At 38.6% G+C, this 23,004-nt stretch overlaps 2 pseudogenes; one reads left to right on the top strand and one right to left on the bottom strand.

Moving 5' to 3' along the window:
• Positions 1-290: 290 nt before the first annotated feature.
• On the top strand, positions 291-1,045 carry LOC144254014 (small ribosomal subunit protein eS6 pseudogene; annotated as a pseudogene).
• Positions 1,046-8,886: 7,841 nt separating this feature from the next.
• On the bottom strand, positions 8,887-9,825 carry LOC144254026 (olfactory receptor 52M1-like; annotated as a pseudogene).
• Between the last annotated feature and the right edge of the window lie 13,179 nt (positions 9,826-23,004).

A 23,004-nucleotide genomic window follows, 5' to 3' on the forward strand; every position in this document is an offset into this window, starting at 1 on the left:
TTACCTTAGATTAGGAAAAGGAGAGTGAAGCAAGGGGAGGGGGGATATAGTGATAGCAAGGATCACAGAATGAAACAGACATTATTACTTTATGTACATGTATGACTGCATGACAAATGTGATTCTACAACCTGTACAATCAGTAAAATGAGAAACTATACCCCATATATTTATGGTATATCAAAGTGCATAGATGTATTTTATGTCATGTGTAACTAATTAAAACAAATAAAAATTTAAAAAACCCCAGTATTTTTCGTTGTGCCTTGTGGATGCTCAGCTGCTCCAAGATGAAGATGAATATCTCCTTCCCAGCCACTGGCTGTCAGAAACTCATTGAAGTGGATGATGAATGCGAACTTTGTACTTTTTATGAGAAGCGTATGGCCACAGAAGTTGCTGCGGATGCTCTGGGTGCAGAATGGAAGGGTTATGTGGTCTGAATTAATGGAGGGAATGACAAACAAGATTTCCCCATGAAGCAGGGTATCTTGACCCATGACCATGTCCATCTACTACTGAGTAAGGGGCACTTTTGTTATAGACCCAGGAGAACTGGAGAGAGAAGGTGCAAATCTGTTCAAGGTTGCATTGTGGATGCCAATCTGAGTGTTCTCAACTTGGTTATTGTAAAAAAAAAAAGGAAAAAAGGATATTCCTGGACTTACTGATACTACTGTACCTCGTAGACTAGGACCCAAAAGAGCTAGTAGAATCTGCAAACTTTTCAATCTCTCTAAGGAAGATGGTATCTGCCAATATGTTGTCAGAAAACCCTTAAACAAGGAAGGTAAAAAACACAGGACCAAAGCACCAAAGATTCAGCATCTTGTTACTCCACATATCCTGCAACACAAGTGCCAATGTATTGCTCCAAAGAAATAGCATACTAAGAAGAATAAGGAAGAGGCTGCAGAACACGCCAAACTTTTGGCCAAGAGAATGAAAGAAGCCAAAGAAAAAACACCAGGAACAGATTGCCAAGAGATGCAGGCTGTCTTCTCTGAGAGCTTCTACTTCTAAGTCTGAGTCCAGTCAAAAATAAGAATTTTTATCAGTAACAAATAAATAAGATCAAACCTTCAAAAAATAAAAAGAAAAAAGAAAAACCAGTGATAATTTTGAAAGTAAAAGTGATTTACAAGTATCCAACCTATAAAGGTACAGAATAAACATTTCATTCAGAAAAAACAGGGGCATATAAAGAAGGGCTAGGGGGCTGGGGTTGTGGCTCAGAGGTACCCCTGAGCCACAATCCCAGCCCTATGCAGAAGGTTTTTAATTTGATGCCATCTCTTTTGTTAATTACTGATATTATTTCCTGAGCTGTCAGAGTATTATTGAGGAAGTTGTTGCCTGTGCCTATATGTTGGAGCATTGATCCTATATTTTCTTATAGTAGTTGCAAGATTTCTTGTCTAATTCCTAGCTTCTTAGGTCTTTAATCCATTTTGAGTTTACTTTTCTGTAGGTTAAGAAGTAGGAATCTAGATTCATTATTCTAAATATGGATATCCAGTTTTCCTAGAACAATTTATTATAAAGTTTTTTTTATCCAATGTAATTTTATGGTGCCTTTGTCAAGAATCAGATGTCTTCTTTTCCACTGCATTGGATTATGTGTGAAGAACCATGATAGTTTTTGTCATGATAACTCTGTAGTATAATTTGAAACTGGTATTGTGATGCCTCCAGAATTGCTTTATATGCTTAGTTTAGACTATTCTGGGCCTTGTATTCTATATTAATTTTAGGACTATTTTTCTAATTCTGTGAAGAATGTTATTGGTATTTTGATGGAAATTACAGTGAATCTTTTTGTAATATGGCCATTTTAACAATATTAATTCTGCTTATCCATGAACATGGAATGAAATTAACTTCAACATGAGGTCTTATTTTCTTAATGTGTTTTAAAATATGGTATCCTAATATTTAATAAAGGATTTTCTATTTTTATCCCTCATCAGGGATATTGGTCATTAGTTCTTTCATTGAAGTGTCCTTGTCTGGTTCAGGTTATCAGGGTGATGATACTGGCTTTGTAGAAGAAATCTGGAAGTGTTCCATAGGAAAAAGTTGTTTTAAATTCTTTTTTGCTAGTGAATTATAGTTATACATATTGGGATTATTTTTGACAAAAATTAGAAGTATGAAATATGATTTGCTCCAATTTAGTACCCAGTACTTCCATTTCATCTCCCCTCTTCCACCTGTTTCCCTTACTCTTCTCTACTGGTCTTTTTTTCTATTTGTTTATAGATTTTTAAAAATGAGTACTTTATAGGTATACATAAAGGTGAAATTCACTGTGGTGTATTCATAAATGTACATAGCATAGTTGGGTCAATTTTATTCCACTATTACCCTCTTTTCCTGTCTTTCCAACCTCTGACTCAACCCTCTTCCTCTGCTTTGCTGATCTCCCTTCTGTTTTCATGGGACCCCACTCTACTTTTCCTTTTATTTTGGTCTAGCTTTCACGTATGAGAAAACATTTAGCCATACTCAGAGAGTCAAGGAATTATTTTCTAAAAGCTAATGTGATAAGGAGTTACTATCCTGGAGTTTGTTATTCTGATTAATTCTTCACAAATTTCCCTGTATGTTCTCATAATACTATTTAGTAAAAAATATCATCAAGGTATTGTGCAACTGTCTCAGACAGAGTTTAGACACCATTCTCCAAGCAACAATCAAATATATTGACCATTGCAAGTAGCAACTCTTCATAGATATAGGTGAAAAACCATAGCCTGAATGTAACCAGGCAGAGAATATAACTTTCTGTTTTGTTTTATCTCTGGATGTTTTGCTCTTGGGAGAATGTATGCTTTTTATGCTTTTCAGGAGGATGAGATTTGCTCTCTCTGATTGTTCTAATTCTCTAGCTTAGTCACATTTCAAGGAAGTTATTTCCTTAGTGAAAGGGAACTCTTGGAATATGACACTTAGGAGATAATGTTCTTGGCAAAAAGGGAGCAGATATGTAGTATCAAAGTAAATCTCTGATTTCCAAGCAAATATCTTTTTTTTTTACAGGCATGATCTTACACCTTATCTCTTCATTCAATAGTTGTAAGTTGTGCCTTGTTACAGTCTCAGAAGAAAAGTAACCTTAGGGATTACCTAGACTTATCATCCACCTGCTATATGGGTTCCTTCCACAACTCTTCCTGTGCTCAAACCCTCAGTAATAGGAAATCTGCTACACCACAAGAAGCCTTCTCCCTCTTGGACAGATCTGGCCAGGCTGAAATATGCCTCTCTACAGCTTAAGTCCTTATGCAACTCAGTGGGAGAGGTCTTACCTTTCATCCACTCTACCTTTCATATATTTAAAGATAACTTGTGTCCCCTTGATCTCTCTGTTTGCTAAGATAAGTATCTTTAACATTCTTACATAATTGGGCATGGGGACACAAATACATAGAACTTGATTCATATCTCTATGAACTCTGGTTTATTTATTTGAGTCAACACTCATGCCTGTTATGATTTGAATGTGGAATGTCCCTGAAAGGCTCATGTGTTGAAGTTTTGGTGCCTAATAAGGCAATGTTCATATATAGGGCTTTTGGGAAGTAATTTGATCATAAGGGCTCTAACTTCATCTGTGAATTCATCCATTGATGTATGAATAATTTCATGGCACTCTTGGGAAGTGATAGAAACCATAGGAGGTGGAACATAGTCACAGAGAGTGGGTCATTGGGGCCATACCTGTAGGATCTATATTGAATCCCAGACCCTTATACTCTCTCTATTTTTCTCTTTCACCCTCTCCTTCCCTCCCTCCCTCCCTCCCTCCCTCCCTCTCACCCTTCTCTCTGCTGTTGGCTGCATGAGGTTGAGGAACTTTCCTGTGCCATACCTTCCCCACTATGATGTTTTGCTTTACCATGGCCCCAAATCAATGGAACCTAGTGACCATGGATTTTAATTTCTGGAACTATGAGCCAAAACAAATATGTATTCCCTCAGGTTATTTTCTCACATATTTTGTCACAGAGACTATATATATATATAATTTTTTATAGATACTAAACCCAGTAGTCCACTTTATGCTTTGAATCTAGCCCTTGCTGCTCTGCTGCTGCAACTTATTTTTAAAATGAACATGTTGTCTCTTATTCTATTCTTTCTTCCTAATCTTCCCTTCCCTAATCTCAGGGGGAACAGAATTACCCTTCTTCCCTTCATCATACCAAGTTATTTATCTTTGAGTACACATCCACCATATAAATGAAGTAATTAAGCCTTTGGGAGGGTGCCAGAGATTTAAGAATCTCCCAAATTAATGATCAAATTATGACCCCCTTACAGGGCATACCTGGAATGTAGCCTTTGAGTCACCTCTTTAAAATCTCTCTGTTCTTCCTGATGGACAGAATCAGAGCCTCTGGGACAGGAGTCCCTTGACTTTCTCTCTTGCTAGCAAAAAAAAAAATTCTTTTTCATTTTTCCAAAACCTTGTCTTTTTTGGGGGCTGGCATTAGGGATGAAGACTGAGATTTTTGGTAACAACAATGCTTCTTATAGCAACATGATTATGTTATTCCTCTGTGTTTGGAATCTATAAACAATTTTATGATCTTATATAAGTGACCTTGCAATATAAAATTTATAAATTCTGCCCATTCAAATTATCTTATAATTTATTAGAAGGCTTTGAAATATGTTTCCTTCTGAGGTCATATAATATAGATCACAGACTACTGGAGTTAAAGGAGTTTTGAAGATTATCTATTTCATTTTTTTTCAGCTGATAAAATAAAAATTTACTTCAAGAAGTTATTTGGTAAGACCTCCAGCCCTAACTCTGCCATTTGCTCGGGATACTTTGCCTCTTAATTGATAAACTGGGACAGAACTTTCTCATCTTTTCCTCACTCAATAAAACCATCATTCATTTATTCACTCAACAAATATTTATTGAACATAATTTTATAGCAACCCAGACAAGAAGTAATATCAGTATATCAGGCTGGAGAATGAAAAACCAGCCTCTACCTCAGAGCAAAGCCTGTCCAAGGAAGGGGGCATGACCTTTGTCCTTGGAAAGACCCACAGAGCACTCCTAGGCACATACCCACCCTACTGAGTTGTTTATCTACAAATAACAGGAGAGATCTGCTGTGCCAGGTGTCCTTGACTCAGTCAGGCTATGTGGAGATCCATAGCAACCCCCTAGCAGCCACCAATCAGCATGAGACAGAGAAATACCTGGGATGCCAGATGACCCAGTAGTTTATGGTGGTTGATAACATGTTGGGAAACCATGTAGTTCAGCATGTACTCCCCTCATGGCTTAAACCAATCAGTTCAAATGAATCCCCCTCTTGTACTAGCAAATCACCCCTACCCAACTTATTCCCGCCAGTGAATGTGCTAATCATGTTTTAGAGTTGTTTTATGATTTTCACGTGGTGTGTGATGATTTGCTAAGAGATGCTATGATGTATGTGAAGTCCCTGCCTTCCCCAAAGAGTGAATAAAACTGCTGCAAACCCTGGGCTCAGGGCCTCTCAGTATCACCAGTTGCTGTGTGTGTGCAGAGGACTGAGCTAGCTCGCAATAAAAACCTCTTTGATGCTTACATCGATCTTGGTCTCTGGTGGTCTTTTTGGGGTCCTGAATTCGAGCATAACAGATGGGGGCTCGTCCGGGATCCCCCTTAAAAGCCTACCCGGACACCCTGATCAAGAGGTGATGAAAACCCAGCCGATAAATAAAGGCATTGCCGATCTATAAGTTTCTGTACTCTGATTGCCTGCAGGTTCTGGTTCTGTATTTTGTGGTTGGCAAAAGGTCCAGGTGGACGCACTGAAGGGCAGCCGACGGAGTTTGTGGGAGATGTCCCCAGTCCCTTTCTGGGTTCTGAGTGGATTGCCTTTAGTAAAGTATTTTGTTAAGTATTTAGTAAAGTATTTTGCAGCTGACAGATCCTCCATCTGCCTCTGCTTTTGGTTTCTGTGTAGCAATCTATGCTGGCTGTGAATTCTTTTGCTGCGCTGCGAATTTTGTGTTATGTGTGTTTGTTTCTATTGTCCTGTCTGCCTCCACCCCAACACCCTGGCAAGGGAACAAATCTCACAATCTGGGGTCATCAGACCCAATCTGAGGGGTATACTCCCCCAATCTGTTTGTCTGAGGGGAAGGTCCCAGTTGGCTTGGGGCCAGAAATCCACTTCCATTTTTTTGACAATCTGAAAAGGGAATCTGTGTCTTTGTGTGTCTTTTTGTCTGTGTCTCTGTTAAGTGTGATGGCATTGTTTTACTTTGGATAGATGCAGTGTCCCAAGTTCTGATCTGCCTTAGATGTGTGGAGGTAACTTTAGCTAAATTTTAGCCTGAGAATGTCCCTAGTATGCTTCTCTTGCTTCCCTGTAAGGGACCAAAAGCCAATAGAACTGCCCTCTTTTCTGTTCTCACCTTTTACACCCCTTTTAGCCGTGTTTTAAAGAACTTTGATAAACCTTACTCCCCTTTGTTGAGATTAGGGATGCAATGTTTTCTTTTCTTCCCGTAGTTGGCTTGAGTGCACCCATGCACCCACTGCAGAGGGAAATGCCTCCTGGGGATCTAAGAACTTTGATATCTCCATTTTTCTTTTTCTCAAAACCTTGTCCTCATTAATAAATTGGCATTAATTGGCTTTAAGGACAGGAATTGAACTTTCAGTAACAAATTTTGGCACCCCAGAGGGGACTCTAGAGGAGCCCCCACTCTAAATAACTGCAAGCGGAGGATTAACTTTTGAGAGTTGACTACTGGAAAGTTAGGAGACATGCCAGCATGCCTGGGATTGAACCTAACCAGAGGAGCTAATCCTGTAAGTAAAAAGAGGGACTGAGGGACTCCCAGCAGCTGCCAAAGCCCCTTTTGCTTTGAGGAACTCTGAGACCCTTGATTTTACACTTCTGCTTTCCCCTCTGTGAGAACATCTGGTCCACTCTTGGGGACATCTATGGTGCCACTGGTGTAGGAGTCATAATTAAATGGGCGTTAGAAACTTGGGGAGATTTTTCTCTTATCTGACCTGTTTTAAAAGTTCTTGTCTGTCAGCCATAGTCTGGAGCTCCCTTCAGTCTGTCTGTCCTGTCTTTTTTTGGTATCTGTTTCTGGCCCTTTAAGACATGGGCAATAATGTGTTGATTATTATCAACTGTGGTGTTTTTAAACATTACAATGGAGATTTCACCTATGAAAAGCTACAAGGCCTTTACTATGGTGTTATGTGTGCACACTGGTGTTATGTGTTGTCAACAGATGAAAATAATGGTGTCTTTATAAACATTGGCAGATATATAGAGCACTCATGAAAAATTTAAAAAATGGATCCAAAAATCTTTGATTCATGTGATTTATTTATTTATTTATTTTTAAAATTTTTTTAAACAGAAATTATTATTTTATTATTGTTGACTTATTTATAGCTCCACATAAATAAGTTCTCAATATAATTTATGATATCAATGCATTAAAATTATCTGTTTATACCTGTGAACATACAATGTATAAAAATGTACTTTTCTGATATTAATAACTGAAAATGGGTGGGAATAGAACTGTTTAAAAAGCAGTTTTATATGTTTTCAAGGTTAATCTGATATAAATTCAAATTAGAATGCTGAAATATTAGAATGCTAAATGCAATTCCCATTTAACCATTAAAAAATGGGTAAATACATTACATGAAAGGAAATTAGAAATTTAAATTCTTCACTAAAAAAAACTAATGTAATTAATGGGCTCCAATTAAGGTTTTTTTTTTAAATTTTATATATATATATATATATATATATATATATATATATATATATATATATAATGGTTTTCCAATTAAGTTTTTTTTTCAAATTTGAAAACTATTCCATAAAAATAACCTGTCAAACATTCCCAACATTTCTGTCAATTATTCTGTCCTAGAGACAAAAATGGAAGAAGTATGGTTTCCTTTCTATCTCCTTCTTCCTTCAGCTCCATTAAATACTACTGTTTGGCCTTCTGCTTCCCAGGAGGACAACTTCAACAATTTCTACTGAAGTTTGCAAAGCAGTAGTTTTTTTTTTCCCTTGAAAATTTATTGTTGGTTGTTCAAAACATTACATAGTTCTTGACATATCATATTTCACACTTTGATTCAAGTGGGTTATGAACTCCCATTTTTACCCATTATACAGATTGCAGCATCACATCAGTTACACATCCACTGTTTTACATATTGCTATACTAGTGTCTTTTGTATTCTGATGCCTTTCCTATCCTCTACTATCCCCCATCCCCTCCCCTCCCATCTTCTCTCTCTACCCCATCTACTGTAATTCATTTCTCCTCCTTGTTTTTTATTTTCCCCTTTCTCCTCACTTCCTCTTGTATGTAATTTTATATAACCATGAGGGTCTCCTTCCATTTCCATGCAATTTCCCTTCTCTCTCCTTTTTCCCTCCCACCTCTCGTCCCTGTTTAATGTTAATCTTCTTCTCATGCTCTTCCTCCCAACTCTGTTCTTAGTTACTCTCCTTATATCAAAGAAAACATTTGGCATTTGTTTTTTTAGGGATTGGCTAGCTTCACTTAGCATAATCTGCTCTAATGCCATCCATTTCCCTGAAAATAGTTGGTACTACCAATGACCTGGAGATTTGCTCAATGTGCATTGAACTCCAAATAAGTTCAGGAGCACACAACAAATATCAAAACTGTTAGTTTCATAACATAAGGGAATTTATATAACATGTATTCATTGTTTCCCAATATGATCTAATGAAGTATCTGATTTCCACTAAAAAAATATTTAATGTCAGATATGATAAAGGGATCAATTATTTATTCTGTTTCATTCTTTAACTGTTACTATGTTTGCAAATAGTTTCAGTGTAATCAGGAAAGTTTTACCCTTAGAGAACTAAGAACAAGCTCTCGAATTTTCTTTGTCTTAATAGCATAAAGAATAGGGTTCAGGGAGGCGGGTACCACAAGGTACATATTTGCAATGAAGATGTGAACTTGGGGGCCACATTATGTTCAAATCGATGAGTCAGGAAAGTGAAGCCAGAAGTAGAGTAAAAAACAACGATGACACAGACATGGGAGCCATATGTGCCCAGAGCTTTCAGATGGGCTTCTCTGGAGGGAAGACGAAAGACTGCACGGAGGATTAGAGCATAAGAAAAAGCAATGAAGAGACAATCACAGGAACCAATCACAAACGCTACACTGAGGCTATAACGCTTGGTGACTCCTATGTCCACACACGCCAGCTTCACCACAGCCATGAACTCGCAGTAGGTGTGTGCGATGATTTGAGTTCTACAGTAGGGGGGCAGCTTGAGCAGGATGGGGTGTGGGGAAAGGAAGGCTACTCCTCGCGCACAGCAGCTCCCATTTTGGCAATGGGACTGTGGGTGAGAACTGTGGTGTGATGCAGTGGGTCACAGATAGCCACGTACCGGTCAATGGCCATGGCCCAAAAGAAGCCTGATTCCATGGCAGCAAAACTGTGCATGAAGAACATTTGAGCCAGGCAAGCATCAAAGGCAATGTGGTGGGCTCCCAGCCAGAAGACACAGAGCATGCACGGCAGCGTGGACTTGGGCAGCACCAGGTCAGTCACTGAGAGCATGCACAGGAATAGGAACATGGGCTCGTGGAGACTTCGCTCTGCCCTCACCACAGCCAGGATGGTCACGTTCCCCACCACAGCCCCACATACATGGAGCAGAAGGGAATCCCAATCCAGACGTGCAAGTGCTCTAGCCCTGGGATGCCCATCAGCAAGAAGCTGTTTGGAGATATTTCGGACTTATTGGCTGGTTCCATGGTGCAGCTGCCTTCTGTCTTCTGTGAAAGAATCCTCCAAAGGCAAAAGTGTTCTGCCAAAGTCATTACCATAAATCTTTATTTTATTTATTTTTATGTGGTGCTGAGGATCGAAGTTAGTGCCTCACACGTGCTAGGCAAGTGCTCTGCCACTGAGCCACAACTGCAGTCCAGTCCTTTACTTTTAACTTCTTTGTCTGTTGTCTGTTTCAAAATTCCATGGCAGGACTGCCTTACAATTCTACCTTGGGGAAGATGTGCAGCAGATCCCAGGGCTCTCTCTGTCAGTGCTTGGGTTTAAGTCTGAGGCAGGTTCTTCCCTTGAGCATTAGCACAAGAGTGATTTGACTTACAGATTTTCTTTTTTTTTTTTTATTGGTCGTTCATAACATTACATAGTTCTTAATACATCATATTACACGGTTTGATTCAAGTGGATTATGAACTCCCGCTTTTACCCCGTATACAGATTGCTGTATCACATCAGTTTCCCTTCCATTGATTGACATATTGCCTTTCTAGATTCTGATGTATTCTGCTGTCTGTCCTATTCTCTACTATCCCCCCTCCCCTCCCCTCCCCTTTTCTCTCTCTACCCCTTCTACTGTAAATCATTTCTTCCATTTGTATTAACTTGTCTTACCCCTCCTTTCCTCTTATATGACATTTTGTATAACCCTGAGGATCGCCTTCCATTTCCATGCAATTTCCCTTCTCACTCCCTTTCCCTCCCACCTCTCATCCCTGTTTAATGTAAATCTTCTTCTCAAGCTCTTCGTCCCTACCCTGTCCTTGTTTACTCCCCTTATATCAAAGGAGTCATTTGGTATTTGTTTTTTAAATATTGACTAGCTTCACTTAGCATAATCTGCTCTAATGCCATCCATTTTACAGATTTTCAATGGATGCAAATGTCCACCTTATCACCAAGGAAGACATATGGTACCCAGTTCTGGAAGCCAGCTTCTATTTCATGATGAGTTCAAGTCTCCCGCTGAGACCGGAGTGTGGCTCATGGAAAGGCAGAGGTCAACGTGCCACAGAGGGTTGCCTCAGTGCCCCACGTGGTGCCTGGACCTGCCACGGCTTCAGAGATCTCATTCCACAGACAGCCGGCTCCCTTCCTTGAGGCTCCAGATAAGGCGGGCACCATAGTGGAAGAGTGTAGCAGAGGGAAGCAGCTCACCTGTGATTCACGTGATTTAAATGGTTCAATTTAAATTGGGTAAACAGATGAAAGTAAAGATGTCTTTAAAATTAAGCTTATAAGTTTTTCCTAGGTGATCAAAAAAACTAATAAAATGTTGATGTCTATGAAAAAAATCTGCCTAAATTCAGAAATTTACAAGGATTGTTTCAAAATGTGAACAGAAAAGGAGGTTAACAGATGGAAAAGAGAAATTAGAAGGTTCTGGGTATGGATTTAATAGAAGGAAAATGTGTTTCTGCATAAGAGAGTCTGTTATGGGCTGTATAGGTTTAAGTTAGTGACAAAGAAGGTCTGTGTAAGCTGGTTATATATATATATAAGGTTTTTGAGCAAGTAATCTTAAAGAAATTAAAAATTATACAACTATGGTTAAACAACAACTGTTATTTTGCAATATTGCAATATGTTATTTCTTTAAGAGATAAACTTGGTTAATATAAAAGAATTAATGTGATTGTTGTGCTATTAAACGTGTTCATATCTTCCAGCATACAAGTCTGTAAGGTAGAAGTTTTAAAAGAGCATTATATCAAGCTGGTATTCTAAAGTTGTACAGTAATTTTTAGGCTTACAAGAAAAACATTGGAGATGTATTTATATCATTTGATGTTCTATAACTAGACCTGTTATCAATAGGATGTGTAAAGTTTTATGTTACTTTTTACACTGGGGTACAATTTAAATGTATTTTTAAGTTAATGAGAGCCTAATCTGTGTAAAGGTTAATATTGTAAAACACAAAAGTACTTTGCTACTTTTCTACAAAAGGTTAAAAGCTTTCAGTCTTTCTTTAATTTTTGTTTTAGATGTGATATTATATTATGTTAACTAATATTCATGTGAACTTGAGCAAGAATTTATGTAGTATTTGTAAAATGATGTCTAAAAAGCAAAGATCAGCTTCAGAACTAGAGCACTTTACTTAAGATTTATGAAGAGCCCAGCCTTACCTGAGATAAGGATATGTGTCCCACCCTAACCCTAACCACCAGACAAGGGAACATCTACTCTTTGGCTAAGAGAAGCTGTATGGCATCAGAGGAATTTTGGAGCTCATGGTTTCCTTAGGATTGTGTGATTTGCTTATAGTGTTTTATTAGTGTGCATTGAATGCTAGTTAAGGTGCTCCAGCGCACCAACACTTTTTTGCATTAATTGTGTATATTTGATAATTGGTGTGATCAAATATATGCATGCATTTAAAGACAATCCACCTTCAAGTAATTATTAATAGCACACTCACAACATAGGTCATAGGGTAGTTAATATTTTTTTGTAGTTATATTATGTTTTCTATAATGATAATATTAATTTATATTCCCTGTGTTTGAGATTTTTGAGAGATCTTTTAGTTGGTCATGGAAAAGTCATATTTTTCCCTAAACAAGTCTGAAGATCATCTCCTAGCCAAGCCACCAATGGGCAAGTCCCAAGATTCATAGAGCCTAACCAAGCCATGTCTTACAAACATGCACAAACCTGAAAACACTAGAAAGAGACTCCCCCACTGACCCCCTAGACTCAGAAACTGCTTAAGAAGGCACCCAGGAACTTAAGTGGAGTTTAAACCCAATTAGCCTCCCAAGAAAGACTCTCACCATTAGGCATGATCTCCACTGAAGTAGAACAGAAGAGGTTGGACACCTGATGAATTTTCAGGATGCAGATTTATTGACTTCAGGGTTTGGAGATGGCTCTTGCTTAAGAATTCTTCCTCTGAACAATGAGTGTGGGTGAGGGGCCTAGAAGGTTCATAATACAAGTGCATTTCCTTTCATCCTCTAGACAGACAGGGGTTTCACAAGTTTTTTTTTCCTGCAAATGTGGCATTTATAAACAAAGAGGAAGCTACAAACCACAATGCCTTTTGCAGATTTTTTGCTAATAGCTGATGTCCTTTGCAAAAACCTCTCTGATAGGAAGAGGAACTTACATGCCACAAATATATGGTGGAGGTTCCTGCCTAATTATGGTAAGGGTCTTCTTGGTGGGGGTCTCTGGCCTGCTTCACTACCACCAAGGTAGGGTAGGCAATGTTGGTACAGCCAACTGGGATGCCATAATATTTCACATATTCTGAGGGAAGTACACAGTTTTTGCTGGGGAGAGATAAAGAATCATGTCAGCAAGCACCCATTGGGTGATTATTTATAAAATTAACCTTAAAATAAAACTTCAAGCATGACATTTTTGCCCAAAGCCCTGGAATGGCTCCACAAAGAGTTCAGCTTCCAGCTGAGCACCTCCATTCCATGCCCCTGCCTTTCTGGTCCTGATCCATCTCCAACCTCTGACTGGAGAGGAAGGATGGTTCCTAAGTAGAGGAGAAAGGGAAAAAAAGAAATTCTCAGGGTGAAATGGGAGGAAACACTATTGTTAGACTTCAGCTAAGTATTCTTTAGCTCAGCAGTGATGATTACCTTCTTCTGAAAAAAATCACAATGGATTGTGGATCCTGATTTTGAGATTTTTTTAAAGCAGCTCTTGAAGTATAGTCAAATGTTTAAATAACTGAGAAAAATTCCCCAGTGACATAAGTTTTGGATACTACTTCCAAGATGGGGGAAATCTGAGGTAGGGATAAAAATAAAACAGCCTGGGATGGGATCTATATCTAAGCTCTAGATCTGAGATCTATAATTTTAGAGAGAAATCTAGAAATTTATATAGAATTAAGATCAACCCTATATAGCACTGATTCACTATAGCACTATTTTGTAAACAAGTATGTGTAACATCCATTAGAATATAAATCATTCAGTGAGTTATATAGTCATTCCTCAGTGTCCATGGAGAATTGGTTCCAGGATACCCCCTACTCTCAGTGAATTAAGAAATCTGCAGATGTTCAAGTCCTTTATATAAAATGGCATAGGATTTGCATAACCCATGCATATACTACATGCTTTAAATAATCTCTATATTACTTATAATACCTAATATGACACAAATGTTATGTAAATAATTATGCTGCATTGAATAAGAACAAGCAAAAAGTCTATGTGTGTTCAGAACAGATGCATTTTTTTCTGAATATTTTCAATCTGTGGTTGGTTAAATCCACAAATATGCAAGTCATAAATACAAAAGACTGACTACATTTTTCTTATGACAAATGAGCCTTGGGTAGAGAAAGAGGAGAAGCTACAATCAAGCACATGTTATTAGTTTGAAGAGGTGACTTGGATGCAACTTGGACTTTAGAAGATTTGAAAAAAATAAGAGAGCAATTGCCAATGTAAGAAACCCAGGAAGACAACCCCAAAAGTCTTTGCCCTCAAGTTGCTCATTGTTGATCAGAAGGAAAAATGATGTTTGGTAATCATGGCAAGAAAAGAAGAGGGCAGAAAAGAGGGAGCAGGCAACTAAAGGACTTTAGAAGTGATTCAGGGGTAGAGAAATGAGTATGGTTCTTGAGTCTAATAGAAAGTATAAGAGAAAGTGGTTGATCATCCCTGGTATCACCATAAGGTACATGGGCAGCAGCTTCATGTACCCACACAGGGCACAGCCGGCCTTCACGTGAGACATTGTCTTGGCTGAGAGGCAGCGCTGCACAATCACCTGCCATCGAAAGCCCAGTGAGAGAGGGGTGCAGTGATGAACCCAGCCTAATTCCATTTTAAGATTGGTAGCCATCTCATCTCAAAATCATGAAAACTTAATTTCTGTCTTACTATAAATCACTGCGATTTCTAAACTTGTTTGGAATTCCGGCCCATGCCTTGAACTCACCCATGCCTGGTTTTCCCTGACCAGATAACAACCCTCTCTAAAACTTAGTGGTGCCTCATAAACCCTGGTTCCCCCTGACCAGATAACAACCCTCTCTGAAATATCAGCAGTGCCTCATAAATTCTGATGTTGGAATCTAAATTTATTCCCTACCTTGAAATGTTAAGCCATGTAGATCATTAATCTACTATCCGTATTATGCTTGTCAAAATCCTGTTAGCTGTAAGTTCTCAAGACATCCCCCTTTGCACCTTTTTGTGCTATAAAACCTTTTCCTGGAGAGCTGGGGACTGTTCTCTGGCCTGGGATTTTAAGTGAGACAGTTGCTGGCTAGTTTTTGTGTATACAATACAAGCTTGCTTTATTTGATTTAAAATTGGAGTTGGTGGTCTTTTCTTTGAGTCATGGTTCAACAGCAGCCCAGAGATCCCATGACACACCACTGATATCCCAGCTTCCCCATCCTGGGTCTTTGGCCTGAGACTCCCAAGTCACAAGGGATCAGCCACTCAAGATCACATGAGGCCTCCCCTACATTTCCCAGCCCCACAAGCCACAGAAGGACAGGAGTCCCTGCTGCCCGGGGGAGACTCTATTCACCCTGCACATCCATCTTGAGTGACTGATCTATGCACCAGTACCAGAAGGTGAGGATGCCTAGTCCAAAGATGAGCCCAGGCCATGGGTGGTCTCCCTTCCGGGGATCTTGGAAGATGCGGAAGGAGTCATTCCTTGGGGTGTAGCATTCTTCTTTGATGGTGGTTTTTCTATCAGAAACTAAGGTTGGAATGGCTTTCATGTACTTTCCCATGAAGGCTTCATATCCTCCCACTTGATTGAAAGCTGGAAAACATTGGTACAAAAACAATCTGAAATTTTCAACTCTTCACAGAGATTTCTTCTCTGGGCCTGAGAATTTGAGAGGACACCACCACCAGAGAGAGCCCTTACTGTGTGGTCTTGGGCAAGTTATTTTCCCATTCTGTGCGTCAGCTTTCTCAACCGTAGAATGGTATTATTAACCCTGCCCAGCCCCCTTGGGGGCTTCTATGAGGATCCAAAGCAAAAACTGTGAGAGTGTTCTAATCACAAACTTCTTTACAAAATAGAAGGTATTTCAATAATTTAAAGGAAGTTCTTAGTATGGAATCACATGCAAAGACTCTCCCCTCACTTCCTGGTGTCAGCCATGGTCCTTGGAACTCAGATCACAGGCCTAGAGGCAGATCATTAGGAACACTATGGAATGCCCATTCCTACCTCCATTCTCCACTCTCACTTTCCTGCCTCTGAATGCCTCTGATTCTCCTAACTTAGCCATCTTGTTTCTACAACCTACAGGGCCAAGCTCTATTCCAGTCACTACTGGAGATTTCTGAGACCACTCATGTAACTTGTAATGGATACCAAGCAAATGCCCATTCTCAAACTGTTTTCTGGTTGTGTCTCTTTTCTTCAAGAAGTGCCTAACATTGAGCTGAACTTGAGATGCTGGTTCATTTGAACAGACTCACCTGTGATTGTGTAAAGCCAGTGATTGCTAATAAGAGAAAGATGGCCAAGTATGTGTCCAGGCCCAAGGCCAGATTGATGAATATGGCCCCAGAAAAGATGGATGCCAAGAAGGAGAGAAAGAGGCAAAATTAGAAGTGACGGATGCCAGTCAGCCACAGGGTACATACTGTATTGCTGAGCTTTGAAACTAGCTGTATTCAGGATGATAATTGGTATTCCAAAAAAGGATTCCATGATCAAAAAGATCTGTGAAATGCTGAATTAAAGTTAAGGCAGGGCTGGGGTTGTAGCTCAGTGATGGAGCACTTGCCTAGCATGTGAGGCACTGGGTTTCATCCTCAGCACCACATAAAAATAAATAAGCAAAATAAAGATATTGTGCCCATGCAACTAAAAATATTTTTAAAAAATGTTATCACAGTTTCTTTGCCTCATAACTTCTCTGAGCCTTTAATATACACCATATACTGTGAATCCCTAGAAGGGAAACATGATACATGATGCTTCACAAATTTAATTATTAAACTGTTTTTGCCAACACAACTTCTCTGAGCCTTTAATATACACCATCTACTGAGAATCCCTAGAAGGGAAACATACATGATGCTTCACAAACTTATTTAACTATTAAACTGTTTTTGCCAACACAACTTCTCTGAGCCTTTAATATACACCATCTACTGTGAATCCCTAGAAGGGGAACATGATACATGATGCTTTACAAACTTATTTAATAATAAACCATTTTTGCCAAGGTGTTATTATTAACACCTGAGTGCCTCCCAACCCACCCACTGACTGCTGCTCCTAGCTATTATCCATTATTTACACCTCAGTCTACATAAGTATGTCAGATCCATTCCCAAAAGCAAGTTTGGGTGTTAAAGCATCCATGAGTGGGAAACCCAATCTCTACTGCATAAAGGAGAAAACTTTATCAAGATTATAATTTTATCTTCCTGACCCAGAAGGAGTTCATTTGACTCAAACAACCAGTACATCACCAAGTACCTCTTACATACCAAGCTTGGTATCAGGTGGTCTGATTTAGATTTTCACATGTAATTTTCAGGGGACATGTTCCATTTTTGCTCATGAAATATGTTCCTTATGCAATTCTTCCATGGTCTCTCCTTTTCCTCCCTTTGAGCAGCTTCATAATTAAACTTCTACCTGGCTGGATGATGTAGTTGCTAAAATAAACCAGCAGAGTGTACAAGAGTCATTCAGAATCAATTTCCATATTGTCTCCAAAATACTGCACTGCCAAAAAAATTAGTATTAAAGGATGATCATGATGCAACTTTTCAAATATTTAGATACAGAAGAAGCTTGACTTCCCCAGATGAAATTAATGAGTTTTTGCACAATAATCTCAGGTCATACAAAAAGGGCCCAGCCATATTCCTGGGAAAAGGCCAACATAGTTGCATTTCCTCTCTATTCTCATCTTCTGTCTTCCCCACTATTGTAGCTCCTCAATTCCCTTCAGTGGCTCAGGTGCCCCACCCCGCCGTCTGTCACTCTGCTGTGGTTTAATGTGTCCTCCAAATGTTTACGTGTTGAAAACTTAATCCCCAAATGTGTGTGTTCATGATATTTAAAGGTGGCACATTTGGAAAGTAATTAGGATTAGATAGCACCATGAAGGCAGGACCCCCATAATGGGATTGTTGGCTTTATAAGAAGAGACCCCAGTTTGCAAGCTCCTTATTACTATGTTATCCTCTCCACATGTTAGGCACAGCAAGGAAATTCTTAAAGTTGCCAGTGCTATGCCCTTGTATTTCCCAGTTTTCAAAACTATAAGAAATTGATCTTGATAAATTATGCAATCTCAGGTATTCTGTTATAGCAACATAAAACATACTAAGACACCTTCCAATGGAATATCCTCTCTACTGCCTCTATTATTTGATCAACTATCAACTCTATGCCTATGTGCTAATGTTTGTGCTCTGGACAGTGAACTGACCTCTTCTCCAAGATGGACCTTCTGAGGATCCCAAGCCTTAGCTCCAGTCCTCCCAGACCTTCCCTGAATATTCTCTCAAGATCTCTCAAGGGATCTAATGTTATCATCATTCTTGGTGAAAGAGGATAGGCAGAGCTAAGAGAAGGTGACTTACAAAGAGACCCTCTCACTGGAAGCTGGTGGTCAGAGGACCTGAGTTTTAGGTACTGTCACTAAGTAACCTTAGGCAAAACATTTTGCTTCTCCACTTCTCAGTGTCTTCATCTTTGAAGCAGGAAGTCCTGACTCTAGGTGCTTGTCTCAGTGGCTGGAAATGGGAAAGGCCTTCGGCCAAGGAAAACATTCCCCAACCAGGTCCTGGATGAATTCATCCTGCTCTCTGTAGCAGCCCAAAGGAGGAAAGAACCCCTGCTGTACTTTATGCTTGGTAAATGTAAATGACCACTTTTTCTTGACTGCACATGAAGCCACTAGAAATTGTGATGAACACTCATAATGTCATCCCATGTCTCCAAACAGTTACACAAAATTATGTAAATTAAACTGGCTCTACTCACTGATTACAGCAGGATGCTGTCAAATTCACATACTTTTGATTTGGCAGATTAGCTAACAAACACAAATGAACTATAAAAAGTTCAAGGCTGCAACTATTGCATTAAAAATGCCCACAATTGGATTATTTTCCATGAAAAATAATTTTTAGTGCTTTATGATAACATGTCATGGTAGACTGTGATTCTCTCATTAATTTTTGTCTTACTATCAATAGTATCAAATACATACTACAGATGATAATTCTATAAATGAAGTTTATAAAGACTTCTTGAAATGTTAAACTCATAGAGATCTTGTTTTATGACATTCTATTTCATCTAGTACTGATAAAGAATTCTAAGAGAACCTGCCTAGTGTATAAATTCTTTCTCCCACGAGTCATTCATAACTCCAAGATAAATTCTGCCCTGGGAGCCCCAAAGGCCAGCAGAAATGCTTGGGGATATGACAGCTGAGTTCATGGAATTGACTGTAGCTGAATGAACCCAGTTCAGCCTGGGGTTTCTGGCATTAGTCCTTGTCTCTTTCTAGGTGCCCCATTTTTTTCTTCTTCACTAGTGGTTTTTCTCCCTTCTTTTTCCAGAGAATTTTACAGTTTACCAAGGGTTTTCACATGTATGTTTTATTTTAATTCTCAAAACAAAATTGAAAATTAAAGGATAACTTTTCTGTAAAGTCATTTTTTAACCAAAAATTTACTTTTAAAATAAAACAATTTTAAATAAAATAAATGTATGTGGTTTTAAGTCAAAAAGCACAGATAGTTAAATGCTGAAAAAATAAAATGTTATATATTGAAAAATCATTAGTCTGCCCAAAGATGACCACTGTTGAGAGATTTTTATTTTTCAGTACCGTAGAGCTATTTTAAATAGCTTGTTGAAATTTAGATATTATGTTCTACATAATTCAACAATTATGTTCTCCATCTACTAAAAGTAATAATTCTGAAGATGGAAATTGGAAAATGTTTAAAATGTGGGTTAAGAGCAGGATGAAAGAAGACAGAATGATATGGATATTTTTTATTTTCTTAACAGTGCTGGAATCAAACCATGGGCCTTGCCCTAACTAACAAAACCCCAGCTGGTGTACACATGCTGACTGTAACTTTATAAGAGACTACACACAATTCAGGCAACACTGAAATATGAAAATAAAAATGTTGGTATTAGAATTATAAGATTATGGGTGCTTACATACCCTAAAGTTTTCTTCAATTCCTGCAGTTTCAAAGGTGAAGCAGAAATTTTAAAACACAATATATTCTTTAAAGATGTGTGTGTGTGTGTATGTGTGTGTGTGTGTATGTGTGTGTGTGTGTGTGTGTGTGTGTGACAAAAACATAAAAAATAGATTGGAAGAATACATACCAAATTCAAGTTAGCATTTATCTTTTATGAAGGAGGAAACTAGGAGCAAGAGGAAGTACAGAGAAGAGGGGACATAAGGTGCATTGTATTTCTTTTTAAAAATGAAAAATTGTACTGTGTACAATGGTGCACACCAGTAATCACAGATACTTGGGAGACTAAGGTAGGAGAATTGCAAATTCAAAGCCAGCCTCAGAAACCCAGTGAAACCTTGTCTCAAAATTTAAAAAAAAGAGCTGGAAATGTAGCTCAGTGGTAAAGTGCCTCTCCATTAAATCCCCAGTACCAGAATAAATAAATAATAAATAATTTCTAAATTTTGAGTGGGTAGATATGAAGGTGTTTGCCATATTATTATTCTTGGTACTTTTTGTATGTTTTAAATATTTCATTAAATTATTTTTATTTATAAAATCAGAGGTCTCCATAGGGAATACACCATAATGCTGAGGGACTCTTTACTTATTAAGTTCCATAAGGTAATATATATAAACATAATGTGTGTTTTCATAAATTTGTAAATAGAAAAAAGTTTAATTTTGCTTTGGTCTGAGTCTTTGCTAAAACAAGGTTCCTAAGAGTTAAGATTCTATCATGTGTAATTTACATACAAAGAGTATAAGAAGTTTCAGTTGGGTTTCAATTACAGTATTATACTACCATAAAAAACATGAAGATATTTCATCTTATTAAAGTGGAGTAATTTGTCTAAATCAGAAATTTTATAAGGGTTGTTTCAGAATGTGAATTTATAAAAAGGATTAATGGTTAAAAAAGAGATATAAAAAGATTCAAGATATGGAAATATATTTTAATATAAAAGGTTAAAGGAAAAAGAAATGTTTCTAGATGAGATGTCCATATTTTATATATGAGGAGCGCTCATGAAAAAATGGATCCGAATTTTTTTTATTCACGTGATTTATATGGTTTAATCTAAATTAGGTAAACAGCTGTTAATGATTGTTTTTAAAGGTGGTTAACAGATCTGTTTGCTTACTAATTTAAGTTAGGTAAACAGCTGTTAAGGATTGTTTTTAAAGGTGGTTAATAGATCTGTTTGTTTACTTTCACCTTTCCTTTTCATTATATTTAATAATTCTGTTCAGGATAATGTCTCTTTAGCATCATTGCCAGAATTCTCATCTCCATCCCAGTGCCGGTGAAGACTAAGATAAAACCAAACTACAGCTTCTATGATAGCTATCACAGTAAACTGTATAAACTGATGCATCAATGAATATAACTCAACAAGTAATGCTCAATCAAGGACTTGATTTACTTTGGGAGGAAATGGACATATTGATAGACTCCTCCGATTTGAACTGCTTGCAGAACTTGCCTGGACTATATATCAGTTGCATGCATTGTGAACTATCGTCTGGTGCAGCGAATTGTGGTACTGCTGGCATATCTTTGCTGATGGTGTCACCAGTGATGCAATTTCCTTGCCAGCGCACCCCATGTTAATTGTGGTAATGCTGGCATCTTTGCTGATGGTGTCACCAGTGACGCAATTTTTCCAAAGGAGCTGTCAATTGGCTTGGTGTCGTGGCATTTCTGTATCCTCCTCCCTTCTACTAGTGATGGTCTAAAATTTGGGGGCCAACAGAGGTGAGGCAAAGAACCTCACCCCCCCCACCGGCACCAAGGCTAAATTTGGGGCCAACAGAGGTGAGGCAAGAACCTCACCCCCCCACTGGTGCATAGGCCTATCCACAAGCATGGCTGAATGCTGGACCGGTAGTCAGTGACGGGTTGATCTGGTTGCAGTGGATTCAACCTAAGACAGGAAACTGACGCCTAAAGGTCAGTTCTCCCATGATGGGTAAGAACCATATGTTGAATTGGACAACCTACCAGGCACGGTCCTAAGCCACATTGCTTGTTGTTTAATTAATCAGAAGGGGGGAGATGCTGAGGGCCATTGTCAAGTAGGAATGATGCTTCAAAATTTCCTTGCCAGCGTACCCCATGTTAAATGGATTTCGCTGTTGACATTGCATGTAAGGTGACCTTGCTCAAGGACCAAGGCGGATCCGGGTTTAGAGCTGATCAGGTTTGAGGAAGTATCCCGCTCCTTAGGGTGTTCCCGGTTTAAGACAAAAGGAGTTTTAGGGAAGTTAGAGGTTGAAGATTATTGCTGCTGGGAGTAGGGCATGCCTGCTGCCTGAGTTCCCGCTGAGTTCTCGTGGAGAAAAAGTATTTAGGACGTGTATTGTGGGGTAGATAGAGAATTTCCCCTGAGCGTGTGTGGAGGCTGGTGTGAGATCGGGAATAAAGAATTGCTGTTTGAACCTACAAAGCTGTGTGGTGGCTCGTGATCTGTGCCAAGCCGAGACTTTGGCATTCGGCACCATAATAGTGGTATGATAATAGCCCTAAGAACAATAGTGATAACAGCCTCAGGACATTCAGTTATTATGTGTAATTCATAAAATCTCAAGTGATTGTGCATATTTGAGTAATATATAGCTTCGATATAAAATAACTGTCCTAAAAATCCTATGACGTAATTTGTTTCACAGGTCATTCCAGATTTCTCCTTTTCTAAATTACTGTTGAGTGACTTAAGGAAAAATGAGGCAGAGATAAAAGAGAAAGGAGGAAGGAGAAAAGGACAGTGGGAGAGAGGGAGTGAGGGAGTGAGTGAGTGAGGGAGGGACCGAGGAAGGAAGGAAGGAAGAAAGGAAGGAAGGAAGGAACAAAGGAAAGTAGGAAAGAAGGAGAGAAAAAGAAACGAAGAACAAGAGAGAGATGGAAATTTCCCTGTTGTTGCTAAACAGAACCATTTGAAGTGAAATAGAAAAATG

This window comes from Urocitellus parryii, chromosome 3 (genome assembly GCF_045843805.1).
Source record: "Urocitellus parryii isolate mUroPar1 chromosome 3, mUroPar1.hap1, whole genome shotgun sequence".
NCBI lineage: Eukaryota > Metazoa > Chordata > Mammalia > Rodentia > Sciuridae > Urocitellus > Urocitellus parryii.